Source organism: Urocitellus parryii, chromosome 2 (assembly GCF_045843805.1).
Source record: "Urocitellus parryii isolate mUroPar1 chromosome 2, mUroPar1.hap1, whole genome shotgun sequence".
NCBI classification, from domain to species: Eukaryota; Metazoa; Chordata; class Mammalia; order Rodentia; family Sciuridae; genus Urocitellus; species Urocitellus parryii.
This window is the reverse complement of record NC_135532.1, coordinates 96,959,854-96,969,663: the sequence shown is the minus strand read 5'-3', so window position 1 is coordinate 96,969,663 and position 9,810 is coordinate 96,959,854. Positions and strand designations below refer to the sequence as shown.

Genomic DNA, 9,810 nt, shown 5'->3' with positions numbered 1-9,810 from the left:
GGCAAGTCCAAGGAGAATTTTTTTTTTTTTTTTTTTGGCTCTGAGAGCTTAGTTCTTAAGAATTCCGTCTTTTTTTTTTTTTTTTTTTTTTTCACTATAAACCTCTTCTAAGACTTGTAATACCCAGATTCCCTCCAGGCAACATTCTCTCTAATTATAGCTCCCCTGAGTCATGGAAGCTTTTAGGAACCAGAATGCCGAGAGACAGATACACTCTAAAAACAAATCCATTTCACTGGGGGGTATAGCTCAGGGGTAGAGCATTTGACTGCAGATCAAGAGGTCCCTGGTTCAAATCCAGGTGCCCCCTGTGCGTTCTTGTTTTGGCTTTAGAAGAATATGGATTGACTCACTTTATATATTATCTTCTGTGCTCACCGCTAATTGAATATTAGTGTCCCTTGCATTCTTAAGTATATGACAAGCACCAGTGTGGACTCCTTCCATTAATTATCCCCTTCATTTCTCACTCAAATTTTACAAGATACATACTGTCAGTATTTCCATTTTACATGGGGAGCCTGAGACTCAAAAGATGCTTCCTGCTCAAGGTCAAAAAGCAATAAAAGGAAGATTCAGAATTTGAACTCAGATCACATGCTCTCAGTAACTTTACTATTGCTACTTATACTCTTCTAATGTCAAGAGCTTTGTAACAGTGTTCTCAAGGTTCTAGGATTGCTTCATCCAGTGTTAGAACTTTCTGGCTGCAAGGAGATCCCAGCAACTTAGTGACCGTGCCCACACTTTGCAGGCACACTTTGCAGAACATTTCTGGGGGTAAACATGAACTGACCTGAGGTTTTAAGGAACTGGACACTTTTTTCTCTCTCTGGAGTTTGAGAAATTTCTGTTATCTTCCATGCCCCAAGTTCCCCCACATTGGGCACAGGGCTCAGGGTCTGGTCCTCGTTTTGGGTGTCACTCTCATGCACAGCCCAGGCTACACTGAGTCTTTAAGTCAGTTTGAATAGCACACACTGAGCATCTACTATGTGCTAGAGCCAGGCAAAGGATGAACCCAGAAGTGAACAGAAACTGCCCCCAGCCTCCATCTGCTCCTGATCGGATGTAGCATATGCAATAAAAAAGCAGAGGGAATAACTGCGCCAGGTTCAGTAAAGCAGAAAAGGCAGTGATTGCTTCTGTCTAGGGGAGGGGACGTTATGGCAGCCTTCAGAGAGCAAATGATGGCCAATCGGGGTTTCAGAGATGAATAATACCTCACAGATGGCGAGTGGAGTGGAGGTGGGGGTGGTGGAAGGGTGATTGCAGTTCTAGGCAGAAAAAACAGCAGGGGCAGAGCTGGAGCCAGATGGATGCAGCTGGAAGGAGCTAGGGTACAGAGTGCCATGTGGGAGAATCAGAAGATGATGCTGAAGAGACAGGTAGACATGGCAGGAGTAAGACTTTGCCCGTATCCTAAGAGACTTGGAGTTGGTTGTGAAGGCGTTTATAAGGGAGGGATCTGAATAATTTTCACATTGGCTGCTCTGGGAGCAGAGGAGGTGGGATGTGGGGGTGGAGGCTGGGAGGCTGTTTAGGAGATGGAGGCTGTCACGGTGCAGCAGTGAGGATAGACTCAAACTGTGTCATAGTGGACGTCAGTAGCACTCTGGGATTAACTGGGGCTGGGGAAAAGAGATACGAGGAGCCTAGAGTTGCCTCAAGTGTTTTGGCCTCGATGACCAATGACCAAATACACAGTGGTGTCAAATACACAGTGGTGTCACCAATCAAGGTAGGGAGGGAGGCATCAGATGGTTAAGCTGGGAGTAGCTGTCTGGGTCCTCAGAGAGTGCATGAACCCCAGCACAGGCTGCTGTTGACCCCCTGGCCCCACGGTGGCTGACAGGTCTTGGCGTGGAGAATTTGTCACAGCGGTAGAAATTTCCTGGACCTTCTTTCTCCATCTTAGAACTACACAAGGTTAAGAGTTCTCAGACTGGAACTCAAGGGAACAGGAACCGGAAGAGACTTGGAGTTTATTGTGAAGGGATTTACAAAGGAGTTGATCTATATAGTGAATTTTGAACTATAGAACATCTAGAGGGGTTTTATTGTTTGTTTTTGTTTTTAACTGTAAAATGAGTCTATTGACCTTGGGTGAAGCCCCTTTGAAAATTTGATGAAAACATGCACCAATACCATAATATACATAAACACACACTTATACAATGACATAATTACAAATACATGCATATATACCATATTTGCCTATAATTTCAGAGGCAAGCCATGAGTTTCTGAAGGACTTTGTGGATACCCAGTTAAGGTCCCTTCCTTGTCCAAGACTTGCTGGTGACTCTCAATGCTTAAAACATTCATTGATTTGCCCAGAGATCAATAGGCAGTTGGGAGTATGTATTAAAAGCTAGAAAATCATACTGAGAAGGTAGCACTGAGCTTTAGGCGCTGGGAAAAAAAAAAGCATGTGTGCTCTGGGAGAAAAAGAGATGGTGTGGCTAGAAGAGAACTGAGGATGATTTGAAGTCTTAGAGGAATCTCAGACACAAAGGTATTTATGAGGTGTGATGTAAGTAGGTCATGAAAATGGAATAAATGTTTATATGAAGCTCCTCACTGTCATGGGGGTATAGCTCAGTGGTAGAGCATTTGACTGCAGATCAAGAGGTCCCTGGTTCAAATCCAGGTGCCCCCTAGAGGATACTTTTGCTTCTCTTGGCAGCATCATTAAAAGTCCTGGACTAAATTAAGGTAAGCTAGGTGTCTAGGGCTCAAAACATAAGGAGGCATTTACTCCAAGGCTCATGCAAAAGCTTAGGCTCCCATTTTTACCCCAAATACAGATTGCAGAATCACATCGGTTACACATTCACATTTTTACATAATGCCATGCTAGTGACTGTTGTATTCTGCTACCTTTCCAATAACTCACTTGAAACTAATGTTTGAAATATGATATGTCAAGAGCTTTGTAAGGTTTTGAACAACCAATAAAAAATAAAAAAAGAATTAGTTAAATATATTATGTAAATACTGTCATTATCTAGCTATCTAGAGACTTTGTGCAGTTTTTTTGAAAATAATAAATACCTTAGATATTGATAAACTGTAAAAAAAATAAAAATAAAAAAAAAGCTTAGGCTCATTTGTCTCCTCATGGTAGAGCTACTGGCTCTACATTCACCCTTCTCTAGCATACACTTGGACACAGTCACAGACAGATATACAGACAGACACATACACATACTTTCTTATGCATAGCTTTGTTTCTCCTTTTCTGTATATTCAGTCTTATTAATTAGACAATTTTCATCTCCCTTTCTTCTTCTATTTTATACTTTCCAGTAAAGTTTATAAATTTCAGATTTATCAAGGAGTTGTAAAGATAGCCTTCCTGCACCTTCCCCTAGCATTAGCCTCTTACAATAACCTTTCAAACTATGAAATAAACACTGGTGCAATACTGTTAATGAAGCCACAGATTTTTATTCGGATCTCACTAATTTATTTTTTATGCTAATGCTTTTCTTTTCTTTTTTTCCTGTCCTAGGATCCAATCCAGGATATTATGCTGTATATAGTTCTTTTTTTTTTTTTTTCAGGGTCGAGGACTGAACTTAGGACCTTGTGCATGCTAAGCAAGGGCTCTACCCCTGAGCTAAATCCCCAAATCCTGCATTTAGTTTTAATCTGTCTTTAGTTCTTTGCAAACTCTGACAGTTTATTAGTCTTTAACCCTTCCTTCCTTCCCTCCTTCCTGTTTATCTCCTTCCCTTCATCTCTTTCTTATAACATTAACATCTTTGAAATGTCCCAGTCAAGTATTTTGCAGACTGTCCTTTACCCCTTGGGTTTTTTGGTATTTTCTCATGATTGAACAGGACTTATGACCTATGTGTTTGTGTGTGTGTGTGTGTGTGTGTGTGTGTGTGTGTGTGTTGCTGGTGATTGAAACCAGGGGTGCTCTACCTCTGAACTACATCCCCAGTCATTATAATTTTTTGAGTCAGGGTCTTGCTAAGTTGCTGAGGCTGGCCTCAATCTTGTGATCCTCTTGCCACAGCCTCATGAGTCTCTGAGATGACAGGCATGCACTATGGTAATGAATTTTTAGGAAAAATATTACAAGGGTGGAGTGCCCTTTTCACTGTATCCTAGGAATAGAAGGCAAACACTGCAACAATTTAAGGATCTACAAGGTTGGTAAAACTTTTAAGTATCCAGTGTCTGGGACATGTCAGGAAATAGATCTTAAAGTGACAGCCACAGGGCTATACTTCAAGCCCCCGCCACATGGAATGAGACACATTGCTTGGTGGACATCTTTAGATTTCAGTATCAATGTGTTTTGACATGCTTCTCTAGCACATTTCCTAAATAATAATAACCATAATATTGTAGCTCTTAGTGGGTCCCAGAGGAAGAAAAGTGTCTATAGTACATGCAGGCTATAGTGAAAGCTAGTCCCCCACTTGCTTATTGACTTAGCACTGGAGGTATCTGTGTTTAAAAGCCAAGAAGAGAAGGAGGGGGCTGCCCTTACTGGAGAGATATTGGTCAAAGGTTACAAAATTTCAGCTACACAGGAATAAGTTCAAGAGATTGTTGTACAACTTGGTACCTGTAATTAGTAACAATGTATTATATACTAGAAAATTGCTAATAGATTTTCAAACACACACACACACACACACACACACACACACACACACACTTATGTTATGAATTGAATCTGGAATGTTCTCCAAAGTCTCCATGTGTCAATGGCTTGGTCTCCAGTACTGCAGTGCTCACAGGTAGGATTTTGGGAAGTGCTTGGATCATGAGGGCTTTAACCTTATCAGTGGATTAATCCATTGACAGATTCATAATTGGATGGCCTTACTGAGAGGTGGTGCCAAGTTAGAGAAGTGTGTCATTGTGGGCATGATTTGGGGGCACAGTCTGGAAGGGTATTTCTTGTCCCTAGCCCCTGCTCTCTGTAATCTCTGCTTCCTGACCATCCTGAGTTTAGCAGCTTTGCTCCATCATGCTCTTTCCTCAAGATGGTCTTTCTACCTCACCTCAGGCAACGGAGCTGGCTGACTTCGGACTGAGACCTCTGAAATTGAGCCAAAATAAATCTTTCCTTCTTTAAATTGTTTATCTCAGATAATTCGTGGTGACAACAAAATGCTGACTAACACAGTGGGGTAACACACAGGTTTAATTGGCTTGATTCAGCCATTCTACATATATCCATTTTTAAAAACATCATGTTGTAAACTGTAAGTATATATAAAACTTTTATTTGTCAATTAAAAATATAAGAAGAATGTACTTGTGGAAACTTCAGCTTTGCTAATTCACATTTTATCTATTTCCATAGCACATTGATTTTACCTGCCTTTGATTAGTTATCACATGGTTTACTGCAATTTTTGTAGGTATGTGCATTAATCAGCATAAGTTTTGTTTGTTGGATCAATAACTCTGAAATCTCTGTAGCTGAATGCAGCAGATATTTATATTTTATTCGTGGAAGTTCTGATGCATCTGGTGGTTCTTGTCCTTCTTATAGCTTTCCTATCTGGAAAATGGGGCTTCTAAGGTCATTGTTCCAGGGATGGAGAGAGTTGGAGCTATCACACCAGTTCATAGCTGTCTTAGCCCAGGATTGACACCTATCACCTTTGCTCACAGTTCATTGGACAGAGCTGGTCACATGGTCCCAACTTGATTGTAGTGGAGGTAATAGAAAGTTAGGACAGCATCTGGACCCTTTGTGAGTACTAAGTTTTGCTACCATGACATATTTTATCCATTTCAATATAGGCCCTAGATAGTGACAGTTCTTTTCTTTTTTCTTTTGGGTACCAGGGATTAAACTCAGGGGCACTCTACCACTGAGCCGCATCCCCAGCCCTATTTTGTATTTTATTTAGAGACAGGGTCTCACTGAGTTGCTTACCGCCTCATTTTTGCTGAGGCTGGCTTTGAACTTGTGATTCTCCTGCCTCAGTCTCCTAAGCCACTGGGATTACAGGCCTGCGCCACTGTACCAGGAAATTATTTTCTTTTTTTAGATGGGGGTCTTACTATGTTGTCCAAGCTAGTCTGGAATTCCTAGGCTTAAGGGATCCTTCTACCTTAGTCTCAAGTCAGTGGGACTATAGGCACATGCCACCACACTTGGCTTGATAGTGGCAACTCTTTCAAAGTCTTCTTATCATCAGCAACTGGTAGGGCTACTTGAATGAATGAATAAATACATGATTCAAGCTGTATAAACAACGAAAAAAAATTTTGGTACTGGGAATTGAACTCAGGGGCACTCCTGAGCCACATCCCCAGCCCTATTTTGTATTTTGTTTAGAGACAGGGTCTCACTGAGTTGCTTAGTGTCTTCGTTTTTGCTGAGGCTGGCTTTGAACTTGTGAGCTCCTGCCTCAGCCTCCCGAGCTGCTGGAATTACAGGTATGTGCCACCATGCCTGGCTAGCAAAATGTATTTTAAAATTACTTAGAGACTAATTTTATTATAAGACAAAAATGTGTTAGACTTCTCACAGTTAGAAAACAACTTATTGCTGTTGTTCTAAACAATCTCTTAAAAGATTTAACCTTTTATTTAGGAAATACCCTGGTCTATCAGATAAATCATTGTTTGTTGTTAATTTCCATAGTGCTGAGGATGGAACCCAGGGTTTGTGCCTGCGAGGCAAGCACTCTACCACAGAGATGCCTTTCCAGCCCTCATTTATTCATTTATTCTTTACTTTGAAAAAAAATGCTCTGCTTCCCTTTCTAAAATGTCCCACTTGATGTCTTAGTGCTATAAATTCAAAATATCTTTATTATGTAAAACTTCAAATGTATATCAAAGAATATAGGAGAAAAATTAAAATTTGGCTGGATCATCATTACTCTTTTAAAAAGATTGCTGTCTGTTAGAAATGTAATTATGACCATGTAAGTGAATGTGTGTTTTATGTATATACCTAAGTATTAAACAAAAGTTGGAATATATATATATGTATGCACATAAAACACATATATAAATGTCTTAGGTAGCACCGCCAATCCTTTGGGCCTCGACTATTTCTGAGGTCTTTGGTCTTTTTTTTTTTTTAAATCCGGGCTGCCACTGGGTTAACCAAATATGTATGGGTTCTACCAACTTCACGCAGGCAAAACACTATGGTCCCTCACCTTATGATGCCTCCCCTCCCACTTTGGGCATGTGAGAGATCTTGAGACCCCACTTGATACCTCACAGTGGAATCTGGAAGTGTCGAGCAGTTCACTCTCCATGGAGGAAACCTTTCCCAATGAGATACAGAACTCTTCCCCCGGGTTCTGGTATGGAGTAGTGCATACATCCTCTTAACAGATGGCTTTATGAAATTGAGCAATCAGTTGCACTCTTCCCAAAGGATGGTCAACTTGGCAATCTACCCTTGAGCTGACTTAACTTTCTTTTTCTGCCTCACTTTCTTCCATCTTACTCCTGCTCCCTGGGATTTCACTTTCTGAAAACATAGCAGTGTACAGGTTTCAGCCTCAGGTGAAGTCTGGGGTACTCAGGTGTGCCAGATGTTACAGATTAGATGCTCTGCCAATTTTCTCTTTGGCCTTACCTGCAATAGTATATAGTAACCTGATATCAAATGCCAGCTTCTGCATATCTTTACCTAAAGGTCATTCTGGCATCCAGAGCCTGTTCTGCACCTGCTCGTGGCAAGGTGGAAATGCTACAGGACTAATGGCCTATGGGAAGAGTCCTGGAACAATGACTGACAGAAGTTGCTGTCCAAATGACCCCCAGATTCTTTACTGTCTTATGAGATAACTCTGCACCGCTGTGCTCTCTAGATTGGTCCCAGAATTCCCCAGTGGAATGAAGTGTGTTTTCCCACAGTAGTAATATGAAGAATGATGCAAACTTTATTAGCACCTTCCCTTTCCCGTCCCATGTCCCCTCTCCTCCGTCAGTGTGTCTAGCATTCACCTCCCACGTGAACTTGTACTTGAATTCTTGATTCCGTCTGCATCTGTGGGAACACAAGTCAAGACATTAGCCTAAGTTATAATTTTGAAAATAGTTATAAACCCATTTTTTTTCATTTAACAATATATGCTGTTCATGACATTAAGTATTCTAAATATTTCTCTAAAATACATGAGTTGTAAGTGCTGCATGGTATTTGTCATATGGAGTATCAAAATTTATGTAAATAATATGTTGGGCATTTCTGTTGTGGCCAATTTTCCTATCCATCTGTAATTTACCCAGCATTCAATGGAGCTAGAAAGGCTTCATTCTTTGGGTCAGAGTTGCACATTAATAAGCCACAGATGGGTCATTTGTGCATGTGGTGGGAAGGAAATAATCCACAGATTTCTCCTGACTTTGATGTCTTTTGAAGGTTGCCATATAACAGGGGTCCTTGAAGAAAAAATCAATGGACTCTCAATTATATTCTACTTTAAAAGAAAATGAATCACACCCAAGCTTCCATTAAACAAGGTACATCTTTTCTTTGAAAATGACAACTAAAACTCATTATGTAGTACCTGATGGATTTTGTTTGACTGGGGCAAATTGGGCTCCTGCTTTGACAGGACTGTGGCTCTTTCACTGTAATACAATTAGGAAGACTTAGAGTTTTATTCTTTTCCTCTGAAATCATTTGAGGCCAGTTAACTAGCTTATCTGAGCTCTGGGTTCTTTGTATGTGTACATTAAGGATAGTATAATTTCTCCCTTACCGAGTTTGATGTCAGAATTAAATATCATGTCAGTAGAGTGCATGGTACATAGTCATTGCCCTATAAATGATAACAATTCTTATTTTACAGTGATTTCCTTGTCTCTGGTGAAAGGAGTAACCTAGAGCAAAAAGTGTGACCTAAGACATATGAAGGAGGTTATAGGGGCGGGACATGCAGATATCTAATTAGACTCAGGGAACATGAATAGTTCTCTGCTCCAAAATGCTTCCTCTAAACATACAGACTTGGTCCCACACCCCTGCATAATCCCAGCCCTTTTACCCAAGTCCCACCAGTTTCAAGCTCAGTGCTTCTCAAAGTGGATCAGCATTATCAGCATTGCCTGGGAACAGGGTAGAAATGCTAACTGCTAGTCCCCCCATCATTAGACCCACTGAATCAGCCATTTTGGAGGTGGGGCCTAACAGACTGGGCTTTCCAAAACCCTCCAGAAAATGCTGATGCACATTAAAGTTTTAGAACCACGGATCTAACTTGAGCTTTTAATCCGATTTGCCAGATTTTTTCTTACTAAGCCAGCCCCTGGGGTCCTGCCTGACTATGTTGCCCAGGCTGGTCTCAAATTCCTGGGCTGGAGTGATTCTCCTTACTCAACCTCCTGAGTAGCAGGGACTACGGGTAGGGGACATTTCACCAGCTCCAATTCTGATCTTGATCCCTTATCTTGGGCCCCATTCTAAGACCTTGGAGTCTTCATAGTATACTGTGATTTCTACTTGTTGCTTGGTGTCTGTGGTAGCTCCAGACCACTCAGCTTAGGGCTGGAACTTCACTTTCTCTGAAGTCAGACTAGAATGTCAATATTGCTACTAGGTTGTGACCCTTCATGTTGGTTGGTTCATTTTCCAGCCCAACTTCTAGGCTTAGTGCTGCCCCAGATTCTGCAGCAAGTCACTTGAAGCTAGGGAACTCCTGGACTTTTCAATTATGAGACGGAATCAATTTCCTGTTTGTCACGTTTTCTGTGACCTGCAAACAAAATATTTACAGCTGATGTGTCCTGACACTCTAAACCCTCACATCAGATCTCCAGTTGGTCCTTCTGCCCTCCTATTAGCCAGCTTTGCCT

General features: G+C 41.1%; 2 non-coding genes across 2 annotated transcripts; both read left to right on the top strand.

The window, feature by feature from the left end:
* The first annotated feature begins 238 nt into the window (after nucleotides 1–238).
* Nucleotides 239–310, top strand: Trnac-gca (transfer RNA cysteine (anticodon GCA)). The gene has a single exon. It is a non-coding gene; the product is annotated as a tRNA-Cys (tRNA).
* A 2,280-nt stretch (nucleotides 311–2,590) lies between these two features.
* Trnac-gca (transfer RNA cysteine (anticodon GCA)) lies at nucleotides 2,591–2,662 on the top strand. The gene has a single exon. It is a non-coding gene; the product is annotated as a tRNA-Cys (tRNA).
* Nucleotides 2,663–9,810: the final 7,148 nt, after the last annotated feature.